This window comes from Panthera tigris, chromosome D3 (assembly GCF_018350195.1).
Source record: "Panthera tigris isolate Pti1 chromosome D3, P.tigris_Pti1_mat1.1, whole genome shotgun sequence".
NCBI classification, from domain to species: Eukaryota; Metazoa; Chordata; class Mammalia; order Carnivora; family Felidae; genus Panthera; species Panthera tigris.
Genome location: NC_056671.1, coordinates 31,625,580 through 31,635,435, shown reverse-complemented (window position 1 = coordinate 31,635,435; position 9,856 = coordinate 31,625,580). Strand labels below are relative to the sequence as shown.

Genomic DNA, 9,856 nt, shown 5'->3' with positions numbered 1-9,856 from the left:
GCGGCCTCGGCGCCCACACGCCCCCAGCTCCTTGCACGCAGCCTGCAGAGGTTGGTGCGGCCCGTGAGCGCGGGGTCGAGGCCGGCCCACCAGCCGCCAGCACCGCGGCCCCCGCCACCCCCGCGGCCTGGCCGCACGCCGGGTCCCCGCCGCGGAGGGGGATGGGGAGGGAGGAGAGACTGGAGGAGTTGGAGACAGACACAGCCTCGGCGAGCACAGTTACGGCTGGAGACAGACGGCGGCGGGAGGCGGAACACTTCCCTCCCTCCGGCGACGGGAAGCGGGACACCTCCCTCGGCGGCCGCAGCACGGTCTCCCTCTCCTCCCCCCTCCCAGAGGCTGCGGGCCAGGCCCGGCGGGACAGGCAGGCGAGTGCGGCTGGCCCTGCCTGCCCCGAGCGCCGCCGCAGCCGGCCGGGGATCCCCTGCGAGTCGGGGAGGAGCCGCCGCCGCAGCCGCCGCCAGACAGGCTGCGAGTCCCTGGGAAAGTGAAAGGGGGGCGGGGAGCGCGGGGGAGGCCCGGGGGTAAGGTCCCTGGCTCTTAAAGAGACCTGGCGCACCGCGCCGCGCTCCCCGCCGGCCGGCTGCGCGTCCCCCGCCGCGGCGGCCCCGCATCCCGCGCCCCTCCCCCGCGGCCCGCAGGGCCGGTGGCCGGGCGAGCCGCACTGCAGGCGGTCCCCCGCCACGGCTCCGGAGGGGCGGCCGCAGGTGAGTGCAGACCCGAGGTGGCTGCTGTGGTCTCGGCGTCTGGCCCAAGTTCAGCGCGGCGCGGAGGCGGGGTGGTGGTAGTGTTGGTTGGGGAGGGCAGGGGGCGGAGGACGCGGGGACAGGACGCTCAGGGAACGGGACGTCCGCGAGCCTGCGCCGTCGGCGGGGGCCAGAGGGAGCTGCCCAGCCCCGCGGGTCCTCCCCACCCGGACGAGTCCCACAGAGACGAGTGCGCGAGGTCTGAGGCAGTGTAGCCGGTGGGCACAGCGGCGTCCCGGCGCGCTCGCCCGGGCCGGGTGTGGGGAGGGCAACCTCGCACTCCCGAACGGAGGCCGGGCCGCCTCTGCTTGTGTGCTCCGTTGGAGGAACGTTGCCGACCTAAATCTCAGTGCCCGGCGCGGGGCGTCCTGCGGTTGCAGGATTTAATTCTGCACCCCCGGGAGGCTGGGGTCAGCGCCGAGGTAACTGCCCAAACTAGGGTCTCGGTTCCCTTGGGCCTGTCAGCGAACCACTGCAGGCGGGGGGACTGGAGGTCGGCGGGAAGCGGGAAGATTGTGCAGGACCTTCCTGGGGAGTTTGCGGGAAGAAAAAGGGGCGGGAGCGGGCCTTACCCTGAACCCTGCATCCCGCTGCCGGACACCCCGCAGCCCGCGGCTCCGAGCCCCAGCACCCCGCATCTCGCGCCCCGCGCCCCTGGGGCCCGCCTCACCCGGCGTCTGCTCGGGTCCCCCCGCGCACGTTGACGTCGGTCGCGGGGCCGCCCGGAGCTCCCGGCATTGGCTGGGAAGTCGATTGTCTGGGGCGGCTGCTATTACACTTAGGCTGGGTCTCCGAGCCCCGGAGGAAGCAGGCGTGTGTTGAATTTCTCTTTGACCCTCACGGTGGAATAAACAGGAAGCGACGAGCACCCAGCCCGGGCTCGGCACTTGCCTTTGTTGTGGGGTCCGCTTTGCTCAGTCGCCAGGAGGCTTCCCCGCGACCCCTACCGGGTGCGCCGCCCGGGGTGGCGTTGGGGGCGCGCCCCGTAAGTACGCGACTGGAAGACAGTGGGTTCTGTTCAGGTTAATTCAGTGTGGTGACGGAGAGGGCATTTGCTTGTTTCAAAACTTTTTTTTTTTTTTTAACTGGAGAAGGAAGAGGCTTCCCTTTGAGGCAGAGATTTTCGGGAGGAAGACGTGGACGCGTGGTGGGTGGGTGGCACCTGGAGAAGGCGCGCCAGTGCCCTGGTTCTGGGTTTAGCTGGCGGGGCACTGTGTCGCCGGTCAGAACAGCGAGGAACTCTTTAAAGTAAGCAGGGCTTCCTTGCTCCTAACCGGGCATAGGAATGATTGCTGAGTGGCATTGGCCACGTAAGCTAGCTTAATTTTTGTTTTCCCCAAAGAGTCTTTTAATTAGCTAGAACTGGATAATTTTGATTTGCTTCTTTTCTCTTTCTCTATGTCCCAACTATTCTCTTGCCTTTCTCGCTTTGCAATTACTTTGGCAACTTATCCCCAGACCCCACTTATGATTCAGTGCTGCTTTCTAAATGTTAATTAAGATTGTGGTGGGTATTCATTGATGACCTACTATGTGCTAGGCATTGTGGGCTATGAGCTGTTACAGAATGTTGATTCCGAGAGCTACTATTAGTAAGTTTCTTGCAGTGGAGGTGGGTAGAGATGATGAGCAGCCTTGGTCCTTAAAAATATGTGGGTCCTGTGGCTGATGTGGAGGTTGGTGCCTTCCCTCATGGCTAGTACTAGGAAACTTCCCTTTAAAATGGCCCTTTCCACTTGTTTGGCTAGCCAAGAAAGCTTTTCTTCCATTTGTATCTCTCCTAGAGCTTCTGGATTGAGCTCGGAATTAACAGGGAAGGTTCTGTAGAGTCTGCTCTGAGAAACTGCCATTGCATCAAGATATGTTCTGCATTTTGTATAAAACTATTTAGTCCTTTCTAATATTTATATTGAGTTTATGGTCATCTGTACGTCTGCCTTTGTACTCTACACAGTTTTCTCTTGCAACATATTCTTTATGTTCAGTGAAGAATCATAATGTCAAACTTGAGTCATTACGGAGACAAATGAGATCTGAATATTACCCATGCACATATATTCAGTTATAATATTTGGTTTCCTATCGACCTTGGAATGCCATTTGATGGCCCTTGCAAAGCAGTGCTTTTTAAAACATAGGGGTAAATTCCTCATGATCTTTGGAAGCTTAATTCTTTTAAGAGCTTCATTTTGCTGTTGACATTGAACACACTGTTAGGAATTAGGGCCAAGACTGTAAATGCTGGTAAGGATTTGCTGTAATGGAGTTAGTTGTAGCTACCTTCCTCCCTTGTTTTGAAAGACCCTTCTAATTTCTTAATGTTCTTTTATTGCCCCGGGAAGAGTTTGTTGTCACTGGCCATGGTTCTAGTTCATGTAGGTTTGTATTTACTATGGAGAAGACTTTTCCCAGCAGGGTTTTAGGGCTGTCTCTTGGATCCTTCTGGTTTGCATGACCACGGTCCTGCAGAGGAACCCAGCCAGTGCCACCTGCTTATTAAGGGATTTTGTGCCAATTTGTTGGCACATAATTTGAGAATCAAAGTCCCTCCCCCGCCTTGTCCCCCGCCAGAGTATATACATACATAGACAGATATTTCCCCCTAACTGCTGACGGTGTTCTAAGAATAGTTTTCTTGCCTGGCGCTCTGAGAGCAAGGACCCATCTGCAGAGGTGTTTACAATTTGGGACTGTGCTGTAGTCTTGGTTGACTTAGCAGCCTGGCAGAACAGCCTTGTAGCTCATGGGACACTGCCTGTTTTTCATCTGGGCTGCTGGAGGGGCAATTCCCAGCTGGACAGGGGAACATAGGTGAGAATGACTTTTGCTCTATGAGGGTAGTTTCTGTCCTGATGTCAAGTGGAGACCCCTAGACTCTGTCTAGATCCCTTCACTGTAGCCTAGCTAGCAGTCACCCTGTGGTCTAGGCTTGAGATGACTGCTCTATGTCATCATGTAAAACCCAAGTACTCTCAGGGCTGGGGCAGTGACACGTGCTGTTGTGGCTGGTCAGATCTTTCTGGTAGTCCTTGCCATATTTCTTTTCACCTTTCATCATCTAGGCTTGTGGAGTTTCTATGATGTGTCTGTCCTTTTGGGTAAGAGTTAGTAGAGAAGAAAGAAAACTCAAGGAGCAATAGCTGTAAGAAAGATCATTCCATATTAACCTGGAAAGTTTTTAGAAACATTAAACATACTTGATGTAGACACATGGGTGTTAAATGTAAACAGAAGCAAAATCTCTATGTAGTCCCATCTTGCCCTTTTCTCCCTTCTTCCTTCTCCCCTTCTTCCTCATTCTATCCTTGCTCCCTTCTTCCCTTCCTGCCTTCCTGTCTCAGAAAACTCTTCTGGAAGCCATTATTTTTTGGTGTCAAAGTGACTTTCTGCCTACATGGGATTTGTTAGTCTAGAATTACACCTTGACCTATATTATGGGTGTGCATGGAACGTAAATCTTAAGTTTTAAAATAGGAATGTAAAGCTTCTTCCTACTATTTGGAAATTTAGGCCACAAGACCTGCCTACATTTTAGGGAGATTTTTTTGTGTGTGGCATTATTCACTTTACTGTTATGCAACTAAAGCAAACAGTCCCAAGCACCTGTACTATTAATTGCTACAGAAATATTGGATTCATATTCCCAGTGACTATTGTTTTTTTCCCTCTATCATAGGAGGAATTGAAAATAGTGTTTGTGTTGTCTCTTATCCATGTGATTTAAGTATGGATTGTTTTTCTCTGAATTTCCACTAAAAATGGCACTTTGGCCTTTTAAGCTGTTTTTGTGAGGACTTTTCTTTCCACCAGGCTTGTTTTCCAGATAGGTCTTGGAAATTACGAAGAACATAGCTATAATTTCTCTCTTGATTGGCAGCTGAGAGCTTTCCCGGACAAAAATAAGGCTACACTGTGCCAAATGGTTGACTTTTCTAGAATAAAAACTCTAAAGGGTATGCAAAAAGTCCTCTGGTTAATATATTGGCATTCCCAGAACCCACTAAAACTCCGGCAGCCTTCCAGACACCACTTAATGAGGATGCAGAATGTCTGGCTCAAATCCCCATGAGCAGAAGGGGGTGGGGAGCTGATGTCCACACCCTTTATTAATTTTTAATGACTGTACTTTTGTTTTGCAGATTTTGCTCCGTACCCCCCTCATGACTGACCCCCACCATGCCACCCCCCTCCCCCATCCATTTATTTACTCATTTACTTGGCATTGGAAAAATGTTGAGACTTTCAAGGTTAAGAATCCTGCTGAGGGATCATTTCTGTTTGCATAGGTTCTTTTGTTGTTGCTTTTCTTTTTCTCCCCTCCTCCCTCTTTTTTAGAAGAGGAAGAGAGAAAAGGAACAGAAAAAGAGATGACAACTTTTTTTTTTTATGATGCTTTATTGTCTGCTGGAGGAGAACCATTTACGAAACTTTAAGTTTGTCAGACAGTTTATATGACAGTGCAAGTTGGTGCTTGCCAAGCTCCAGACAGATTGCTAATGTTACATGACAGGGATAAATAAATTACCGCTGTCTGCAACACGCTTGCACTGCAAACGCACTCTGCAGCCGGCGGTCGGGCGCTGCGCACCCAGGGAGCCTGTTGGATGTGCAGCTGGGAGGAAGGCCTCTGCCTATTGCCTAGAATTCTGTGACTTGGTTCGGAAATGAAAAGGGTGTGTCTCTCGCTTTTATTTTTGGCAGTGCTGCAGGGCAGCAGAATGCACGTAGCAGCTGTGTGTCCTTCGTTTTGCTAGGCAGCTCTGCCCCCTCGCCTTGCCCTTCCCCTTCCTCCTCTCACCCCAGCACATTCTTCCATGTGCACCACGGGGCATGGCACCTAGTCTTCCTCCCAGGGACCTGCTGTGGAAGTAACTAAACTTTGTTCTCAGCTGCTTAGGCCCTATGTTTTCTCAAAGCCAAGTTTCAAGCTGTTTACGGTTGCGTTCTTTCTGCAGGTGCAGACACTGAGAACAAATTGTCTGAGATAAGTGTATGTGTGCTGCCCTGGGAGGGGGCTGGGTGGCACTCCTTGGGCATAATGTACTTTCATCTCTGGCAATTTGGATAGTCAGCTGGCAGAGTGACAGGTGTAATGAACTTAATGGTCTTGCTCTAGTTGTTAGCGGACACACTGCTCATATTACAAAGCCACCTCCTAAGTTGGGCCCCTGCCAAATGACTTACTCTTCCCTTTGCAGACAAGATTCAGGGCTTGGACTACTCCAGTGACGTTAAGGTCAGGAATTGGGTAGGTGTGAGCAACATCTGTGTGTCCTCATCCACATGGTCCCTTTCTCTGCAAAGTAGAGCCATTGCATCCATTTTGCAAAAAGAATCCATCCCATCTGCCCCTGGCTAGTCATCTCTCCTTGAGAGGTGTGGCAAGCATCCTCTGTGTAGGTGTGTGGACTTCTTGCCCCTGGCATTCACAGAATGGCAGGTTTCCTGCTGTGCCTAGTCAGTTCCTGTGCACAGCCACCATTCTGCAGAAGTGGGCTTGGGCCTATGGCTGGTGGAGGCTCAACCAGGCATTGTTTTCATTGTCTGTGGCCCCATAGGCCTGCAACGTCTGCATAGAGTTGGGGAGGGGATTTCCATAGTAAAATCTCACTGCTTCCGGAAGGAAGGCAAGAGTGGAGAGCCCACGGCAGGAGGCCAGGCTGCTTTTGGAAGGGCTCCTGGACCTCTGGCGGGCCCTCCTCCACCAGGGTACTTGGTCACAGAATAGTAGCAACAGTTCCAAACACTTGCATAGCACTGACTATGTGCCAGGCTGCTCTTAGTGTTGCACACATATGAACTAATTTAGTCCTTAGTGCAGCCCTCCTGTGACATCTGTACTGCTACCATCCCCAGCTTTCAGGAAGGTAATAGGAAGCCCGGAAATTGCCCAGTCACACCTCTTGTAAATAAAGGGTGGAGTCAGTAGGAGGAAGCCCTTGCATTCTCTCTTTTGGGGTCTGGGCTTTGACTCCAGGCTGCCTGAGGCTGGGCCCAAGTCAGAAGTTCATCAGACATCATTCATTTACCAGCTGGGAGGGGGAGGATAGTACCCTTTCTGTCCCTTTCTTCTTCCTTCCTGCCTTCATCTGTAACTGATTATACCCCCCCTCACCTCCAGTCCCCATTCTTATTTCTAGCTTCTGCTTTCTGTGCCTGTCTTGCTCGTGACAAGAGCCTGAGTTTTGAGAATTAGGCCATTGGTGGCTTTGTTTTGTCCACATTGAACCTTGAGTCCCTTGAAAGACAGATGAAGTAAAATCAGCAGCAGTTTTATTGCCTGAGGTATTCTGTGCCATTCCTTAAAAACCTCTTCTGTTTGTCTTGTCTGGGTATAGATTGTGGGAGCATTAGGACCTATTTTCTGGAGGGTGAACTGAGGCCATTGGAGGCCCTCTGTCTGCTGTGAGTCTGGGGATGAGGCTGGATGAGGTCCTACTTAGTTGTTTGTTCACTCAGAAGGATCCAGCTCACCCCAGTTTGTGGAATGCTACGGTTTTAGTTTTGTTCCCCAAATGTGCTTCCCACATTTGGGGGAAAAATGAAAAAATAATCGTATCTTTAAGATTTTCTATTTTGCTCCATGAGGGCATAGATTAATCATCCATGCACATCACTGTGTACTTTTCATGAAATATAGTCCGTCTTGGACAAACCTAACTGAGATTATGGAACCTAAAGTGAGTTTAGTTTGCAGGAGATCCAGATTTACTTGGGTCTGACAGGATAGTTCTTCAGCTCTTTGCAAATCTTCCCATGGCAGTGGGGCAGGGAATGGAACCCATCACAGCCCCTGAATTAAGCCAGGTGACTGGGGTGGTGCTGTCCCCTATATGATATATTATGGTGCCCACACAATGTGAGGTACTTGATCCCAGCAGTCACCTGGATGGGGTTGGACAAGTGCTGTTCTCCTGGGGGTTGAGGCAGTGCAGGCCTCTGGAAGCTCCTGTTCTGGTCTGTGCTCTGTCCCCCCCATCTCCACAGCGTTGAGCAGCCATGTTTTCATGTGGCGTGTCCCAGAGTGCATCATAGTCATCAACCCCCAGGATGCGCCCGTCACTGCCTGTGTGGCAGGTGTGAGCACCACCTGTCAAGGACAGACGTGGAGGCCTGGGTACACTGGCCACCAGTCCAGCTCTGCCCACTCTAGTTGAACCTAGACTTTTTATTCTACAGAGTCTTTTAGGCTTGCTGAACACATCGTCATAGATCTAGGCTCTGAAATTCTTTTTTTCCTGATTATATTCTCACTGAAGATAGTTTGGAAAATGAAACGAAGAAAAAAGAAACAAAGAAGAAAATAAAAATGACTAAAATTACCTTTGATTCTACTACCTTTAGAAGACCACTGTTAATAGTTTAGTAGATTCTTTCTAGGCTTATTTACTGATTAAGTATAAAATCATGTATAGAATTTGTATATGTTTTCAGACTTAGCATTTAATCCTGAACGTTTTTTCATGTAATTTAAATATTCTCCAAGAGTACCACTGCTGGTAACTATAGCATTCTACTCTATGGTCATATTATTATTTTTTAAAAATTTGTTTTGGGACGCTATTACCAGTTTTCTCTATTATAAATGATACTGCGTTGAACATTTTGATTACATCCTTTGGATAGATTCCTAAAAGGGAAGTTCATGGGTACAAGAACTTTTAGAGGGTCCTCCAAAAGTTATCACCAGCTTGCTTTTCAGAAAGCATGAGGCATTTTGCATTCCCACAGATATGAGGGTGGCTCACCCTTGCCAGTATCAAATATTATTACAAAACTGTGCAAATTTGGCAGTAAATGTTATGATGTTTAAATTTTCCTTTCCATTTTTTGTTACAAGAATCTAGATCTATATCATCTGGATCACAAGTGAAGAGAGTTCTGCTGTTTGCCAGAGTTTTGTTATGGGCAAGTACGGTGATGTTTGTGGATGATCTCCTCAGGGACGGAGAAGACCTTTGTGCTAGTTTACTTTTATTTTTTATTTTTTTTAAGTTTATTTATTTATTTTGAGAGAGAGTGTGTGTGTCAACACACATAGACACACTTATGCACAAGTGGGGGAGGGGCAGAGAGAGGGAGAGAGAAAGAATATTAGCAGGGTCCACGCCCAGTTCAGAGCCCGAGGTGGGGCTCAATCCCAAGAACCGTGAGATCATGACCTGAGCAGAAACCAAGAGTTGGCTGCTCAACCAGCTGAGCTGCCCGGGCGCCCCAGCCTTTGTGCTATTTTAAATTGGAGATCCATTCTACTTAGGTAGGTTAAGGACACTAAACAATCTACTATATTTTAAAATAAAATTAGAGGATTTTATGGCCAAGAATTGCACCTGGTTTTCCCACCATCTGCACCCTACCCGCTGAGGGTAACTTGGACTCACAGGGAAGAAGTGGGGACCAGGAGAGAAAGTGGATTCAGTAGCCAGCTGCTGGAAGATGGTGTGCCATCTTGTTCAGTCACTTCTCTCTGTTTGAATGACTACTTTCTGAGACCACACTCTTCCCTAGCTTTGTCCCCTAGGATGCTGACATAAAATTCTCTTAGGTTTTACCTGATGGCTGATGCTCAACACTTGACGTGGGTGCCTCTGCAGAGGGCACTCATTTCCTCCTTTCCATAGATCTGGCAGAGTCTTCTGCTTCCAGCAGAGGTCTGTGCCCTTTCAGAGTCACATGCTACTATTAACAGTGTCTGGCCTCCTAAGCTGATTGCTCCTGAAGCTTGAGAGAAAAGAAAAATCATTTTAGGAGGTTTTTGATTAACTAAAGGCAAATCAGTTTTGTATTCTTTGAAAGGCAGCCTTTTCAGCTGAGAGGCTGGGACGGGCTGGCTGGAGGGGAGCCCATTCACAGGGCTGGTTGGAGGAAGCAAGATGTAATACCCGCATCTTGGGGGCTAGTCCCATTTTGCTTGTTATGTTCACATGCACCTTCATGCATCCATTTGTTCAGCAGCTGTGAGTGCTTACTGTGCTCTGGGGTGCATGCTGGGAGTGTGCCTCATCTGTGGCATGGCCTAGTGAGCAGTGTGCGAGATCCATGGGGCCCAGGTGGGCACTGTCCTCTCCTCTGTGCCGAGGTGAGTTGATCCCTGGCACCACAGGCATGGA

General features: G+C 50.0%; 1 long non-coding RNA gene across 2 annotated transcripts in view; it reads left to right on the top strand.

Moving 5' to 3' along the window:
• The first annotated feature begins 631 nt into the window (after positions 1-631).
• LOC122232511 overlaps positions 632-9,856 on the top strand; it is a 185,456-nt gene continuing 176,231 nt past the window's right edge. Inside the window, exon 1 of one of the 2 annotated variants that reach the window (XR_006209831.1) lies at positions 632-707. This is a non-coding gene — a long non-coding RNA (uncharacterized LOC122232511). Of the gene's footprint in view, positions 708-1,432; positions 1,732-9,856 lie in introns of those variants that run through there. The other variant, XR_006209830.1, reaches the window with a different exon arrangement.